The 17582-nt window shown below is 45.5% G+C and overlaps 1 protein-coding gene across 7 annotated transcripts in view; it reads left to right on the top strand.

Annotated features, from left to right (window-relative positions):
- Window positions 1-14006: 14006 nt before the first annotated feature.
- HHAT (hedgehog acyltransferase) overlaps window positions 14007-17582 on the top strand; it is a 390792-nt gene continuing 387216 nt past the window's right edge. For all 7 annotated transcript variants that reach the window (XM_030557592.1, XM_030557591.1, XM_030557593.1 and 4 more), the window contains exon 1: window positions 14007-14090. The gene's annotated coding sequence lies outside the window, so the exon portion shown is untranslated. The remainder of the gene's footprint in view (window positions 14091-17582) is intronic.

Genomic DNA, 17582 nt, shown 5'->3' with positions numbered 1-17582 from the left:
AATTCATTTCTGTTCACTAACTCCCAAAGAGCTGAGTTGCAGTGGTAGAGGTAGTAGTATTCTATCCCACTTCACATAATTATAGTGCACCTACCCTATGCTGTTGACAAAACTATGCTTCAGGCCATATTAATAAAAAATCTGTGCCACAGCTAAATCCACAGGATATTTTTATGTGCAAGTTCATACATGGTTTCCAAGCATGATGTACAGAGAACAATGTCCTGTTTATGTAGGTGTGTGCACTGTCATGCAGGCGAGGTTTAAGTGAGTGCAGATTTTTTGAATGAGAATCAAAAAGACTGTTTGGAAATGCCGTACTTTGCTCATGCCAGGTTTGTGACTGAACAATTAAAATTCACAGATACTAAAGGTGTTACTAGTAGCAAGCAGTGTTCTGTTGCTTTTTGTCTACAAAAGCAGCAGGAGCAAAACAGGTAGAAGAGCAGACAACTTTCCCCAAACCCATAGTATTGGGTGCACATACTTTTTTCCTCATTTTTTCTTCAGTCATAAAAATTGACTATTTTTTAATGAAGGGGGAAAAAGAGGCTAATGTTACGTTTGTTCTCAAAAAACCCTATTTATTTGAAAAATATTCCTACCTAATAGATCACATTTTATTCTCTTGAAATAAACTGCAAATCTCAATTCTTCGAAGATAGTGTTGAATGTTGTTCCGCTTTAGAATAACAGTCTGAGGAACTCTAGCTAGCAAATGTTTCTTTTAAAGGGAGCATAAGTACCCTGTCTTAGACAGTTTTTACAGTATTATCATGATTCTTTATCTACTTACTCTCCCTTTCAGAAAAAAATCCATATAAATCATCTTCTTTCAAGCTGCAGTAATTTGTGCACTTTCTTCATTTAATTTCTCCAAGAAGGTTTATGTCTAACCCTGCAGTTGTTAGATCTGACTCTTTTCTGCTGATTTGCCTCTATTTAGAAAATGCATCCTTGCTGGACGTAAATGAGACCAGTTACTGACAGAAAATACTGATGAATTATTTACTTTTTGTAAACATGCATTTAGCAAAAAAGAGCACCTATCCCTTTCTCAAGGCACTCTCGGGCATCTTAAACAGGGTTATCCAAATAGACTACGCCAGTAGCAACTCTTTGCCCAAACATTAATATAATTATTAACCTAGCAGACTTCTGATGTTTAGGATTTCTCACCAGAGTCATCCTCCCATTCTCTCATCTCAGGAAAGCAAATATGGCTTTCAGCATGGCCTGCTGCTTGGTAAAGTAGGACTATTATTGGAAATTAAGTTTAGAAAGAGAGGCGTGATATATTGTTCTGAGCACGAAATGAAAAGCCCACTGATCCTACCTCTGACAATGATTCCCTCCAGGATCTTGGGCAATCTACTTAATCTCTTTGTCTGTACAATGGGAATGATATTTACTTGTTTATCAGCCGAACTGATAGGACTCTGTGAAACATAACGCATGAAGATGACAAACCGTATACGTGCTAGGATTAATATGAAGAGCTCAATACAATAGAGCAACAGTGTTTTGAACTGTATAATATAATAAGCAGTGAAGCTCAAATGCCTGTGGCAGTTATTTTTAAAGAAATAATGCCCGAAATTCCCAGGGCTTATAAACTTGGCCCTAAGAATAAACTACAGTTTCTTTTTCTGACAAACAGAGAATGCTTAGGAGTAATACAAATCAAAAATACTCCAAGTCATTACCTTACCATGAGAATACTACAGCAGAAAAGGTAAAGAGATATATTTATCAGTAATATCACTCTCAAAACCACTGCAGAGTGTTTCAACTAAAAACAAGTTGGCACAATGAGCAAGCAAATAGGATAGAGCACACATCATTGCCTTAAAAAGTGTAGATCACGGACCATCTTTCACTTGAAGCTTTTCTTTTGTGGTAGAAAGTGGCTACAGATCATAAAGCAGCATGTCTGACAGAGAACAAAAAGGGCCATGTGAGGTTAGAGGTGTGGCTTCAGGAGGCAGAGCTTTCACAAGGAAAAAATGTTTAAACAAAAGCAGTTACAAACCCAAATGGAACAAGACTGATTTTTAAAAGGACTTTTATGGGTGTATTGGCTGCAATTTGTGAAAACATAAGGCCGAGTTTCCTTTCTATACTATTTAAAGTCTCTGCTGGAAACTATTTCCTGGAGGAACTGTAATAGCTGTGAATAGACAAGCTGACTTACTCAATTCATTGTCTGGTCCAGTTCACTGTTGGCGTCCAGTTATTTCTCCCAAAAAGGCAATATCTACTCCTTGAGTCTAAAACTTTTTGATCACTTAGAAGACTTGACAGAATGTTTTTGATTTGTCTTTCTATAAGTTTCCTCCTACCACTGAAAACTAGCTAAGATTATGAAGGTGCTAGGCATATCCTAGCTCATGACAACAATGTACATTAAGGTTTGAGGCCTGATCCAAATCTCTTTAGAGAAGGAAGACATTGTGAGTTGAATGAAAAGAGCACCTCACAGTATCTGGTCCTAAAGGAGGAATTAAATGTGTTTGCATATCACGATGCTGTTATAGGCCAGAATTGGCTTTGGCACTTTTTTTTGATTGTACAACAGTATTGCCAACTTCAAGAGAGCAAAAATCTTGAGTCGGACCTCCAAAATGATGAGATTGACCCAAAAAATCATTATGTCTTCAATAAAAGATTGTATTGTGTTTTTTAGGTCAGTCTCTTGATTTTTTTTTAACTCTCCCTGCACATCCACAAGGCATGTGCATCTGAGAGTATTGCCCACTCTCGCACATGGACTGGATAAGGTGATGTTGGACCCTGCCGCAGGAACTCTCACCCACACATCTTCCCGTCTCCTGCCCAGCAATTAATCCTGTCCCCCAGCCCTATCATCACCACCCCATCAGTTCAGCCCCAGTACCCCACTAACCCCCACCGCCCTTAGTTCACCCTCACAGCACTCACGCCATCTGCTCCGAACCACTGTCAATACAAGCACCCCACCCCATCAGCTCCCACCCTCCTCACTTCAGCCTCCAGGCCACTGTTCAGCCCTCTTAGCCTCACCTCTGCTCCTCTTTGGGTTCTTTACCCTCCCCAGGCCTGAGTGGGACTGCAGTGGGGGTCCCCTCTCCCACTTCCCAGGCTGGCAGCGGGAGCCTGGGAAGCAGGAGACGGGGCCTCACTGCAACAATTTCTAAGTAAAATTAAGCCTCACTCACGATATCAGCATAGAACTCTCAAATATCAGGATTCTTTATCAGTGTCTGTGGTGGTTGTTTTTATCATTTTTCTGTGAGTTCATTTGAGAATGTAGTGATCGTCTGGTTTCACCCACTTAATTGTTATTGTTGCATTTGATGCACTGGAGGAGGTACATTACATGTTGTGATAGGCATGTGTAGGACCCAGGAATCTTGAAAGGTGCGCTGTTGGGGATATTGATCATCACAGCTGGATCTGTGGAGGTAAGCGTGGTGAGTGGTGGAGTTTTTGTATATGGTTGGTTGTAGGGTTCCATTGCTGAAGCTGAACATGGAGTCCAGGCAGTTGATGTTGGAGTGGGAGTGTTCTAGAGAGAGTCTGATGGATGGGTGGTAGCTGTTGAACTTGTGGTGGAAATTTGAGGGGATTTAGATATTCTGTTCAGAGGAAGAAAATGCCATCGATGTATCTCAGGTCTATAGTTGGTTTTGTGGTACATTTCCCCAGAAGTTGGCATATCGGGGAGCCAGACTTGTTCCTATGGCTGTTCCCATGGTTTGAACAAACTGTTGTTTTGGGTGAGGATGAAATGGATAAGTTTGGTGAGGTGTTTTGGGTGGACTTCTGAATGCTGTGAATTATCTTGTGTGTATTTGAGGCAGGCAGCAATGCTGTCATGGGAAGGGATATTGTAAAGGGATGTGACATCGATGGTGTACTAGTGGAGGTTAATGTTGTGGAGTTTCTGGAGGAAGTTGGTAGTGTCTTGGAGAAAGCTGACCCTTTGTGTGGCTTAATGAGTCCAGATATTCCTTCAGTAAAAGTGCCATGGCCAGACATGCTCGGTCTGCCTGGGTCCGTTGTTTGTATATCTTGGGAAGTGTGTAGAGGCTCCTTGGAGTGGATGCTTGGGGGCTGTGTTTGTAGAGTTTTTCTTGGAATTGTTTGGGGAAGCCTTTGAGGGTATCTTTAAATTCCAGTGTGAATAGGGAGGGGAGAGGTCTTCTTTGAGTTCTTCATAGTAAAGTGTTGTCTGTTGGCCTCATTGTTGTAGTGATCACAATTGAGGACTGTGATAGTGCCACCCGGGCTGAGGGACGTACTGGCCACTGCTTCCAGCAGCTCCCATTGGCTTGGAGCAGCGAACCGCGGCCAGTGGGAGCCATGGTCAGCTGGACCTCCAGGTGCAGCAGGTAAACAAACTGGCCCAGCCTGCCAGGGGCTTTCCCACAAGTGTGGGAAACACTGCTCTCGGTGGCAGAGAGACTGTGGATGTTTGTTTGAAGCTTTCACGGTTGATTATTTATCTGACATTTATTGACAATGAAGGGGTCAAAAAAAGTAATTTTCAGTATACAGGGAGAAATTTTTCTGTCTGAACACTTTTGGTTAATTATGAAATAATTTGAGATTTGTGTTTTTACTACATACATTTATTCCATTAACTGGATTTATTTAAACACTGCTGTGTTTTCAGGAATGGGGCTATGGATGGTATACAGATACAGATAGGATACAGATTCTTCAGTGACTGGAAAAGATAAAGATATATCAGGATCAGCTTTGTGCTCTAATTAATACTTTCAATGTAACTAAATGTAAGACTAGTTAGATCACTTATTTTGTCAAATATAAGGTCTGCTTCTGGTTCCATTAAAGTCAGTGGGAGTCTTGTGATAGTTTGTAATAAGTTAAACTACAGATGGGTTAATCTTGGGACTCCCTTCTGTCTGAGCTCCATCTTAATATTTATAAAAGTTTGTTATGACAAATATTTTTGAAGAGTGGCAGCCCAGAAGAATCCCCTGTCCCACCCTCATATAAGACAAACCTTTCCTTCCTTAGCATGCCTTAGATAATGAAATATCTATATTTTTAAATACTTCACTATCAGTGCCTCCCACCGCTTACAAAAATTACATGGCATCGCACCATCTTGTCTATGGTACTTAGCAGCTGACATACTATCTATTAAATCTTATGTGATGTTTCACTCTGCAACTTTTCAAAACTAAGCAGATGCCTTGGTAAAAAGGGATAACTCATGTTTAATAAATAAACATTTGGCTGTTGTATGTGCTGCTGCTGCTATGTAGGTTGGGAAGAGCAGAGAAAAGCCCTCCGAAGGTTCTGATAAGGAAGGAACCATGATTTCAGAGCCTTTTGTTCAAAGAGACCATGTAGCATGTTTAAGAGGAAACCTCTGAAACGTCCAGGAGACAACTGAAGATAAGCTGCTCAATTATACTATTGTATTTACCAGGTATGTGTCACATTTTCTTTAGTTAATTTTCTAATCCCAAACCACAAATGTAACAGTAATTTTTCCCAGCATAAAACATGACATCTCCAGCTTCAAGTGCTCTAAGATATAAGAAGGATACATCAAAGCGCAGCCAGAGGGTACCTGCAATACAGAAATGACAACAATTTTTTTAAACAAGATATACATACACACAGCTATAGGTGATGGACAAAAGCACTTAGCCATTCACAAAGAGCCAGAGTTGGGGTGAGAAGGAAGGGACAGCCATGTAAAGATGTGATTATCTGCTAAACCAGCCAGTTTAGTAAAACGTTAGCCATTCCAAAAGCCAAGACAAAAAAGGGGCAAATTTGTTCATTTCCCCTCTGGAATTCATAACCCCACACTTGGGAGCTCAGAAGGGAGGGTGCAAGTTAACGTGAATTGTGTCATATTTAACTTCGCTATTGCAATGAGTAATTTGGCTCTTTTCCTAAATACCACACCTTTTTTACATTTCTGACTCTTTCCCTCTTTAATGTTGCTGTTTTTGTACATTAAGATTTCTTTTCAGACCTTGCTTTTAAACATATACCTCTAATTCTCCTGTGTTCTACGGATCTTCTAATGTACAATGCTCCACTGGTGCTTACTGTGTTCAAGGAATTGAGAACTCTAGATATTGATGGAATTGTTTTGCCTCAATGTTCTCTCAAAATGCGGTTTAAGACAAAGTGATAGTGATGGGGACTGGCCATCTTAAGAGATGGGTTATGAACAAGGATTACAATCTCTTATTTACAAGAAGCTGGCATGGCACCTTCCCATCCCTCACCAATGCATTGACAGTGGACAGAACGCCTCTCTGTTTCCTTTCACCAGCATGACATAGATCTATCCCACCATTTGTAGTCTGTATGCCCCTCGGTTCTTGAGGCTCTGTAGGTGTGATTGGCCAAGACTCCAAGCAGAAAAAGCTCTGATATGTCCTCCCCATGCTCAAAAGAATTACTTCCACCATCACACAAACATACTCCAGTCCAGATTAGAGCAATTTTAGTCAGAAATAAATTTGACATGAGCATGAAATACTCAACTGTATCATCAGGTGCAAACAGACAGGCTTAACTAGGCTGTCAACCAACCAGAACAGTTATGCTGACTGGGATTTCACAGAGGTTATGGTGATGTCTTCACCTCCAGTATAACCACAGAACAAGGTTTCAAAAGCTCTTCAGACCACAACTGGTCCAGGTGGGACAGGGAGGGACTGGGCTCTCAGCCACCACCCTCTAGCCACTTTCCTTCTTAATTTACCAGTTGCAGACCATCTGAACACGTAACTCATGGAAAGGAGTCTCTTGTTCTTGTCATCTTAAATTGCAAAGATTGCATAAGTAACCAAATTCTTCCAGTACCATTTATGTTCAACATCTCACTTCAGTCAATTTAAAGGTAGTCTAGCAAGCTCATGCATTAGTATTCCTGAATGGTTTTTTTCCCTATGCAAAATAGACTAAATAGGAAAAAAATCTCTTCCACCTTTGAAGTCCAGAAAGTAAAATCTTCCAGATGGGACCACTGTCAGAGTTGGCCAGTGTTTGACTCAATTAACTTGCAAGTGAGCTTTTATCTAAAAGGAAAAAATGTAATTTCACTGTCTATAGCTCTCTTGCTGCATGAACAACATTAAGCTGCAATACTAGCTTTGCATGACACATCTTGTATTGTACAGCCATCTAGAGGACTTTTTCCTTTAACTACAGCAATCCTATACTATTGCAATGCAAACACACAACTGTGGGAATTGTAGGACTGGAGGGACCTCAAGAGGTCATCTAGTCTAGTCTCCTGCACTCATAGCAGGACTAAGTATTATCTAGATCATCCCTGATAGGTGTTTGCCTAACTGCTCTTAAAAATCTCCAATGATGAAGAGTCCACAACCTCCATAGGCAATTTATTCCAATGTTTAATCACCCTGACAGTTAGGTAGTTTTTCCTAATGTCCAACCTAAACCACCCTTGCTGTAATTTAAGACCATTGCTTCTTGTCCTATTCTCAGAGGCTAAAGAGAAATTTTTTTCTCCTTCTTCCTTGTAATAACCTTTTATGTACTTGAAAACTATCATGTTCCCTCTGAGTCTTCTTTTCTCCAGATTAAGTAAATCCAGTTTTTTCAGTCTTCCCTCATAGGTCATGTTTTTTAGACCTTGAATCATTTTGTTGCTCTTCCCTGGACTTTCTCCAATTTGTCCATATCTTTCCTTCAAATGTGGCACTCAGAATTGGACACTGCGGCATGGAATAGAGCAGGAGTCAGCAACCTTTCAGCAGTGGTGTGCTGAGTCTTCATGTATACACTCTAATTTAAGGCTTTGCGTGCCGGTAATACATTTTAACGTTTTTTAGAAGGTTTCTCTATAAGTCTATAATATATAACCAAACTACTGTTATATGTAAAGGAAACAAGGTTTTCAAAATGTTTCAGAAGCTTTATTTAAAATTAAATTAAAATGCAGATCTTATTAGTTTAGTGTGATCCTTGCCCTTGCTTTTCCTTGCTTGCAGTGTGTGGTGGCATGTATTTAGATACTTTAAGCTGCACACAGGCTTCTGAATTATAAGTTGATAACCGGCTGGAAGGAGGTCAGCGGCTGGAACCCCAGATCGGCAGCTGAGGTGAGTGGAGCTGGCAGCTGGTAGGGCTGAGCAGGGTTGGAAACCTGGACACTGTCTGGCAGGGGGCCTGAGTTGGAACTCCAACCGGAAGCAAGCTGAGTGGGGCTGCGGCGAGGACCCGGCTGGTAAGGGGCCAGCAGCCAGAACCGAACAGCGGCAGCAGGCTGAGAGGATCAGCCCACCCAGCTCTTGGGTCTCAGGGGTGGGCTGAGCATCTCCCCCAGCCCTCCTCTGGGGTTTCAGCTGCTGGCTCCTGCCAGCCGGGGTCTCAGCCCTCTGCCAGCCTGGGGTTCCTTCACCCAGGCCAGGAGTGAACGCTGAGTGGGACCGGCGGCAGGACCCCGTCTGGCAAGGGGCCAGCAGCGGGATCCCCAGAGCGGCGGCGGACTGAGCCCAGGGTTCCTTCCCCCAGGCTGGCAGGGGGTGCTGAGTGGGACTGGTGGCGGCACCCCAGCTGGCAAGGGGCCAGCAGTGGGAACCCCAGAGCGGCGGCGGGCTGAGTGGGTCAGCCCGCCCTGCATGCTGTCAAAAATCTGCTTGCATGCCACCTTTGGCACATGTGCCGTAGGTTGCCGATCCCTGGAATAAAGCATAAATATTACTTCTTGCGGCTTGCTTAGCACACTCCTACTAACACATCCCAGAATTATGTTTGCTTCTTTTTTTTTTCCAACAGTGTTACACTGTTCACTCATAGTTGGCTTGTGATCCACTATGACCACCAGATTCCTTTCTGCAGTACTCCTTCGTAGGCTGTTATTTCCCATTTTGTATGTGTGCAACTGATTGTTCCTTCTTACGTGGAGAACTTTGCATTTGTCCTTATTGAATTTCATCCTATTTAGCCCATTTCTTCAGTTTGTCCAGGTCATTTTGAATTTTAATCTTATCCTCCAGACAGGGCCGTCCTTAGGCATAGACTGAATAGGCGGCCGCATAGGGCTTCACTCTGCCTGAGGGCACCACTCTCCAGGCAGCCCAGACAGTATAGAAGCAGGGCTGCTGGGTCCTAGAGAGAGCCGAATGCAGCACAGTCTGAGGAATGGGATTGGCTGCTGGAGTCTCTGGGAAAGGGAGGGGTAGGGGTTGGGGAAGGAGCTCCCCTGTGAGTGTGACTCTTTCCCCCCGGCTGAGGTGAGGTGAGGCAGGCTCTGTGGCCCTGGAACCAGTATCCTTTGTTGTCCCCCATAACATCCATTCTTCTCCCCCCCCACCCCACGGAGCACCCCCTCCTTTCTCCCTGCTCCCCAGGAGCAGCCCTCTCTCTCTCCTCCCTCCCCTCCGTCAGGGCTGGGTTTGGTGAGGTGCTGGGGGATAGGTGGAGGGAGGGCTGGCTGGCTGCCTGCTGAGGAATGAAAGTGAAAGTAACTCACTTCCTCAGCAGACAGCCAGGATTGGAATGTCACACGGCTTGGCTGGGGTTAGCCAGATGTGTGAAAAATCAGGATAGGGGATTGGGGTACAGTGTTCAGATATCCCTATTTTATAGGGACAGTCCCAATTTTGGGGTCCTTTTCTTATATAGGCTCCTTTTACCCCCCCCATCCCTGTCCTAATTTTTCACACTTTCTGTCTGGTCATTCTAGGTGGGGGTAATTGGTGCCTATATAAGACAAAGCCCCAAATATGGGGACTGGGCCTATAAAATCAGGACATCTGGATCTGGCCACCCTAGCTGGGGAGCGCCTCTCCCCCAGGCTGGCAGCTGCCAGCGATCCATCTCATCCGGGGGGAGCTGCACAGGGCAGGATGAGCTGCTGTGGTTCCATGGGTGCCCCGTCCCTGAGATCAGATGCTGTGCTAACTTCACCATGGTCCGTAAGGCTGGTGGTGGTGCCCATTGGCGTGTGATTGGATCTGAGGGTTTGCTGCTGCTGTTGCCACTCTGCACCCCAACAGGTGGATTTTGGGGTCCTGCAGTTTTCCACCTATCTCCTCCTCTACTGCAGCTGTTGGACCAGCAGGCTGGGGGGTGAGCCAAGCATGAAAGCAGTACTGTGTTGCCATTTAGATTGTCATTTAACAACTTTGTTTGCCAAAAATTCTTGCTAACAATCCTGAATCCAATTTCAATTTTTTTTTTAAATCAACATCTTAGCCAAAAACAGAAAATTAAGTTGTTGACAATTATTAGTGACAGGTTTGGTTTGAGGCAGGGAGTGAGCCAGTTTTCATCAGAGAAACAAAAAATGTTGACTGACTTTCCTATAGCCTGTTACTCCTGATAAGAGCCCTCCAACAACTGTAATATGCTCATCTCCTTACTAGTGTATAAAGCAGGGGTTGGCAACCTACGGCACACGTGTCAAAGGTGGCAGGTGAGCTGATTTTTGATGGTATGCAGCAGCAGGCTGAGCGGCTCAGCCATCGGCCCCACTCAGCACCTGCTGCTGGCCTGGGGACCCCCAAGGAACCCCAGGCTGGCAGTGGGCTGAGCAGGCCAGCTGAACCACTCAACCTGCTGTCAGCCTGGGGTTCCATTCACTCAGCCGGCAGCGGGCTGAGTGGGCTGGTGGCGGGCTGAGCAGGGCCGGTGGGGGGTTGAGTGGCTCAGTCTGCTGCCAGTCTGGGGTGCCAGCAGCACTCAGCCTACTGCTACTCCGGGATTCTGGCTGCTGGCCCCTTGCCAGTCAGGAGCTGAGCCGCCAGCCCCACTCTGCCTCCTGCCAGCCTGGGTGAGCAGAATCCCAGGCTGGTAGCGGGCTGAGGGGGGGTTGGCGGCCGGGATCCTGGCTGGCAGGAGTTGGTGGCCAGAACCCCAGACCAGCAGTGGGCTGAGCAGGGCCTGGGATCCTTGTCTAGGTTCCAGCCACCAGCCCGCTGCCGGTTTGGGGTTTCATTTACTCAGTTGGCAGTGGCCTGAGCAGGACCGGTGGCCAAGACCTCAGATAATAACAATAGTTTATTTATATAATATAGACATAGAGAGAAACCTTCTACAAACATTAAAATGTATCACTGGCACGAGAAACCTTAAATTACAGTGAACTTGGCACACCACTTCTGAAAGGTTGCCGACCCCTGGTATAGAGTGACCATATGTTGTACTAAGATTCTCCTGCTTTTTTTTTTCCCTGTGAGTCAGTATAACTTTTGCCAGCCCAGAAGTTGGGCAGCCAATGTTTTATGTTTTCACAATGTTTTCTCCAACTTTCATAAAGTAAATACATAGTTAATATGAGTTAAAAAGGCCAGGGACACTTCTTTGTGAAGAATCTGTACAGCAGATCATGCCCATAGACGATCCAGAAAAGAAATTTGAGGTTGAATTTTTTAATGTTGTGATGGATAAAGCAGTATCTGCTGTTGATGAAAGGTTTAATACCTTGCAAGTACACCATGAACAGTTTGGATTTTTGTATGACATAACTAAATTCAACGAAATAGGAAAACAAAAGCAACTAATGACAAAGTGCAAGAACCTAGAGAGCCTCCTGAAGCACGGTGATAGTTTTGATTTAAATGGACTTGAACTGTACGAAGAATTGAGTACACTGTCATCAGTGTTGCCACATGCAAAATCGGTGATGGATATTGTACAGTTTATTCATACCTGCAAACTTGTTGACATATATCCTAATGTGTATATTGCCACTCGTATTCTACTGACAATTCCTGTAACAGTAGCATCAGGAGAACGGAGTTTCTCAAAACTAAAGCTCGTTAAAAACTATCTCTGCTCTACAATGAGTCAGGAACGCTTAACTGGTCTTGCTATTCTTGCAATCGAACAAGACACGACTTTGTCTTTGTCATAGGATGACATTATTACTGATTTTGCAGCCAAAAAAGCCAGAAAGATTGCTTTTAATTAAAAACAAATCTTTGTTTCAATACCTCTTCATATAAATTTCCAATAAAATTTTGATAAATTAAAAAAAAATATTATTTGCATCATTCTGTCATATCATAATTTTTTCTACAGTGCTGCTTCTTTAGTGTTAGTCCATCAGCATTACAGTGTGCTTAATTAAGTTAAACTGGTTTTAATAATGTGTATGTGGCAAGTTTTCCAATACTGTAAGCTTATGTTTGTGTTGCTAAGAGCAGATCAGGCACAGGGGCACCAGTTTAATAATCTCACCTAGGGCACCATAAATCCTAAGGCCGGTCCTGCCTCCAGAGCACTTGGGACCCCGTCCAGCTTGGTATTGTCTGCAAACCGTAGGTTCTGGTGACCCTTTGTGGCCATTAATCCCTTTACTACCCTGTGGAAATATTCTGAAAATCCAACTCTGATGTGATGCTGGTGCTGTTGCATGGACACTGCTGTTTCAATTGTGAGCCATTTTGGGATGTGCTCTTTTTACCAAGAATTGTGTCAGACATATGTTCATTTCTAGTTAACAAGATTGATTAAAATCACAAGGGGACTTACCTCTATGCAAGATGGTAAGTCCCTAGTGACTGCCCCACACACACTCTTGCTAGCCTGAGCTCATCTGCATAAACTTGAAATATTGCTCGCCTGTGTGTGTCTGTTCGTGTGTGTTTCCCCTTCCCTATAGCTTCTAATAATGTGGGAAGGCTTCTGTAAAAAAGCTGGTTTTCACCCGAAACTCTGAAAATGGGCAGGGTAGGTAGGCTTACCTTGACCTTGTCCATTAGGGGTTCAGCAGTAAAGAACTCTCTGTTGAGAATGCCCTGCCTCCAACTTCAGCATGCTCTGAGCATAGCTGCCTGGCCTGGTTATGCCCTAGGTACAGGTCCACTCAGGGCTTTAAAGATGAGTTGGAAATGAACATAGGGTTACCAGACAGCAAATGTGAAAAATCGGGACTGGGGTGGGGGGTAATAGGAGCATATATAAGAAAAACACAAAATTGGGACTGTCTCTATAAAATCGGGACATCTGGTCACCCTAAATGAACAGAAAGCCAGCCAAGAGAGTGGAGCAGTAGGAGGATGCACTCTGCATTTTCCCTGCTGAAAAGAGAGCATGTTTCTGCCAGTTTGTGTGGGGCCTTAAGATGACACCCTGGCCCTGTGAAGGCAAAACTCCCATTGGCTTCAGTGGAGCTAGGATTTTACCCTCTATCTAGAGCCAGAGGCAGAGAAGACGATGCTAGTCAGGCACCACTATTATCAGCTCCTCTTATTGCATGTTTTGTGATATTTGTTTTCTTAAATCTCCAGCTCCAGGACTCATGTGACTCAGCAGTGACTTGGCTGTTGGCTCTCATGAAAAAAGGTTTTGAGGCCTCATGGCTGCAAGGAAAAGCTTGGAAATGTGCCCCCTGAAGGATCCAAAACCAGAGGGCCAAGAAAAAGAACCCAACTTTTATTATTTTAAAAAAGCCAGCAGGGTTGTTTTGGGCCTGACTCAAGATTTCAGAGCGTGGAGGATGGGCTATGGTGCCCATCTGGGCTGAACACATGGGACATGTATCAGAGGGGTAGCTGTGTTAGTCTGGATCTGTCAAAGCAGCAGAGAGTCCTGTGGCTACTTATAGACTAACAGACGTTTTGGAGCATGAGCTTTCCTGGGTGAATACCCACGTCCTGGGATGCATGCATTTATCCAGGAAAGCTCATGCTCCAAAACGTCTGTTAGTCTATGAGGTGCCACATGGGAGATGGCAGCCTGGGCCTCCCTGGGGAAGAAGGGGCTCCTGGTCCTTTTGCTAGCGCTGCCAGAGGAAGGACTGGCTTGGCGACGGGAGGAGGGGCTGACTCCTCCAGGCATTAATTACATGCACGTGGCATTCCTGCCCTGGGCGAACGGTGCATTCAGACTGCCCCTAAGGCTGCATCACAGCGCGAGGGGCGGGGGTCCGCTCAGTGACGCGAACCCAACAAGCCAGAGGCCCCTGGGCGCTGTGACAGCCCCGCGGGCTCCGCGCCCGCTCTCCCGGCCCCTCGGAGCGGGCGCTGCGGGAGCCGGGGCGGGTCCGGACTGGGGAGGGCGGCGCAGGCCGAAGCCGGAAGCGCTGGGGAGCGGCTGGCTCACTGCACGGATCCGGGGAGCGCGGGCTCTGTCAGGTCTGTGCCTCACCGCTGTTCCGCCCCGCCGCTGGGGGGTGGGGCTGCGCGGCGCGGGGGCGGGTTTGCCAAGCGCGGAGCCGCCTGGGCAGGGGTGGCTGCAGCTCCGCGGCGCCTCGAGGCGAGTTGGCGGCGGAGAAGGCATGTGCCTGTAGGGGAGCGTATGGCGGGGTGACCCCGGGGGGCGCGTCAGTACCCGCACCTGGAAAGGGCATGGGGGGGGGGGGCTGGATACGGAAAAGAAACAACGGTCTGATCGGAGCCTGCACGTTTGCTCCATCGTGACTGGTTCCCACAGTATTGCCTGGGCAAGGACTGCGGCCCCTGCTCTCAAACTGTCCCTCCGGAGAGAGAGAGAGAGAGAGAGCAATGAGAAGGGGAATTTCCTGCACTGCCCCACTGAAATACACAGAGCCAAGGGGGAGGGGAAATCCCGTAAGTATCAAGAGGAGGGTCTTTAGGAAGCTGCTTTAATATTAATCACAAGAAGGAGCTGAATGCATCTCCTAAGAGCAAGAGCTACTAGTCGTGCATAGGCACAAAAGCAATAACACCAATGAATAGGGTTGCTTTAGCTAGCTGAGTGCAGGTATGTACAGCAGCGTTCAATAGGAGACTCTCTGCAGATACATTTTGGGGAAAAGCTTGAAACATTAAACTGTTATTCACTCCTCTGATGGAGTTTGTCTTCCTCTCTGACTATTGCTAAAGTCACTATGCCTGGGATGACTTTTGTCCCGGGTTCATGCAGATACTTTAGACTATGAGATCTGTGTTGATTTAGGATTTCACATTATGCTCTTCACCAGGGTAACAGAATTTTTATTTCTATATTTTTGCCTTTGGAACATATCTGATGCACCCAGGTGTTGATCCAGAGCTCATGGAAGTGAATGGGGTCATTCTGTTGATTTCAATGGGCTTTGGATCAGGCCCTGTATGGACTCTGCTTTCAAAAAAAAAAAGTTTGCTGGGTGTCTATTGCTGCCAAACCCTGAATTCAAAGCAATCAGTTCACTGATTGATAGTTCAAGGTGCTATATGTCAAGTGGAACAAATAATTCACAAAATAAAATTGTAATGAATTTTGCCTCTTTCCCAAATTATTTTTGAACAGACTGAAAATTTCTCAGATTTATTCATTATTCAAAATTATTTGAGGAGTTCTGCGGTAAATCATCCTTGGTCTTCAGATTATTTACCAAAAGTTTGTGAAGTCTTCGCAACTTACATTTTGCTTGTGTTAGCTCTTCTTTGTATCCAGAGTTTTGTTTTAAACCAAAAGAGAATAGCTTTTAAAGTTGTAACAAATTAAGGCCCCAGTCCTGCAAAGGCTTATCATGTGCCTCATTTGAATGGCTCGTGTTACGTCTTTGAGGGTCATGACGTCAGCAAGAGATTCTCTTTCATGTTGTTGAGGTATAGCTTCGATAGTGGCATCAAGGGGTATGTCTACATCTAAAATTTTGCAGCGCTGGTTGTTACAGCTGTATTAGTACAGCTGTATAGGGCCAGCGCTGCAGAGTGGCCACACTTACAGCAACCAGCGCTGCAAGTGGTGTTAGATGTGGCCACACTGCAGCGCTGTTGGGCGGCTTCAAGGGGGGTTCGGGGAACGCGAGAGCAAACCGGGGAAGGAGACCAGCTTCGCCGCGGTTTGCTCTCGCGTTCCCCGAACCCCCCTGCAAACCGCAGGGAAGGAGACCTGCTTGCACGGAGGTTCGGGGAATGCGAGAGCAAACCGGGGAAGGAGACCAGCTTCTCCGCGGTTTGCTCTCGCGTTCCCCGAGCCCCCCTGCAAACCACAGGGAAGGAGACCTGCTTGCACGGAGGTTCGGGGAACGCGAGAGCAAACCGGGGAAGGAGACCAGCTTCGCCGCGGTTTGCTCTCGCGTTCCCCGAACCACCCTGCAAACCGCAGGGAAGGAGACCTGCTTGCTCGGGGTTCGGGGAACGCGAGAGCAAACCGGGGAAGGAGACCAGCTTGATTACCAGAGGCTTCCTCAGGTATGCTGGGATACCTGCTTATTCCACGGAGGTCAAGAAAAGCGTTGGTAAGTGTCTACACTTGATTACCAGCGCTGGATCACCAGCGCTGGATCCTCTACACCCGAGACAAAACGGGAGTACGGCCAGCGCTGCAAACAGGGAGTTGCAGCGCTGGTGATGCCCTGCAGATGTGTACACCTCCTAAGTTGCAGCGCTGTAACCCCCTCACCAGCGCTGCAACTTTGTGATGTAGACAAGCCCAGAGACAGTTGACTTGCGGTTCAGGAATAACTCAAAATGCTCCTTCCATCTGAACAGGAGCCATTATGCAAACTAAGAACAACAAGGCAGCACGGCCAGACGGCATACCACCTGAAGTCTACAAGTTTGGAGGTGAAGAACTGTAGGGAAGCTCCACAAACTTTTTCTTCATATATGGTATAATGAGAAGATTCCAGAAGACTTGAGAAATGCTAAAATTGTTACAATCTTTAAGAAGGGAGATAAGTCAGTGTGTGGAAACTAAAGAGGCATTGCCTTGCTGTCTTCAGCAGGGAAAATTCTTGCCTGTATCCTCCTAAACCAATTATTTCCCCTTGCTGAGGAAATATTGCCGGAATCTCAGTGCAGTTTTAGACCATCGTGCAGGACAACCCACATGATCTTCATTGCCCGCCAAATCCAGGAAAAGTCTCAGGAGCAAAATCAGGACCTGTATATGGCTTTTCATCAATATGACAAAGGCAATTGACTCGTCAATCATGAAGCCCTGTGGAAGGTGCTAGCCAGATTTGGCTGCCCTCCAAAATATATTAAGGTCCTAAGGTTTCTCCATGATCAGATGGCTGCCACGGTTCTCTGTAATGGCCTTGAGAAGGAACCTTTCATCATCAAAACTGTGGTTAAGCAAGGATGCGTTATTGTTGCAACCCAGTTTTCCATCTAGTCAGCAGTCATTTTGGTCCTCATTAAAGATCACCTTTCCAGTGGAGTTAACATTCAGTATAGAATGGATGGGAGGCTCTTTAATCTTCAATGTCCCTGCTCAAAGTCTAAAGTCTTCAGGGCGTCCATTAGTGATCTTCTGTGTGCTGATGATTGTGTTATCTTCACTCGCACTGAGAATAACCTTCAGTCCATACTGGATTTTCTTGCAAAAGTTTACTGAAGCATAGGGCTCTCACCGATATTGAGAAGACTACATATTGTTTCACCAAGGGTTTACTAAACAGCATCATTACAAAAGGGATGTGGACTGCAAACTGGGCATTGATTTGAGCAGACTGGTCTGTCGGGATTTGCACTGGGAGAACTTTAAAAAACAATTGGTCTAAATATTTAGCTTAAATTATTCTTCAAACGATCAGTTGTAGTCATCTGACTGAGGTTCTCTTTCAGGGATTAAGGGTTACTCTAACATCAGTTAGAATATGGCCATTGACTTCAGTGAGCTTTGGATCAGGCCCTCAGCCACACGCCTGCAGTGTTCTTTTTGGTGTCTAC

The sequence above is a fragment of the Gopherus evgoodei genome, chromosome 3, assembly GCF_007399415.2.
Source record: "Gopherus evgoodei ecotype Sinaloan lineage chromosome 3, rGopEvg1_v1.p, whole genome shotgun sequence".
NCBI lineage: Eukaryota > Metazoa > Chordata > Testudines > Testudinidae > Gopherus > Gopherus evgoodei.
This window is presented reverse-complemented; position numbering and strand designations above follow the sequence as displayed.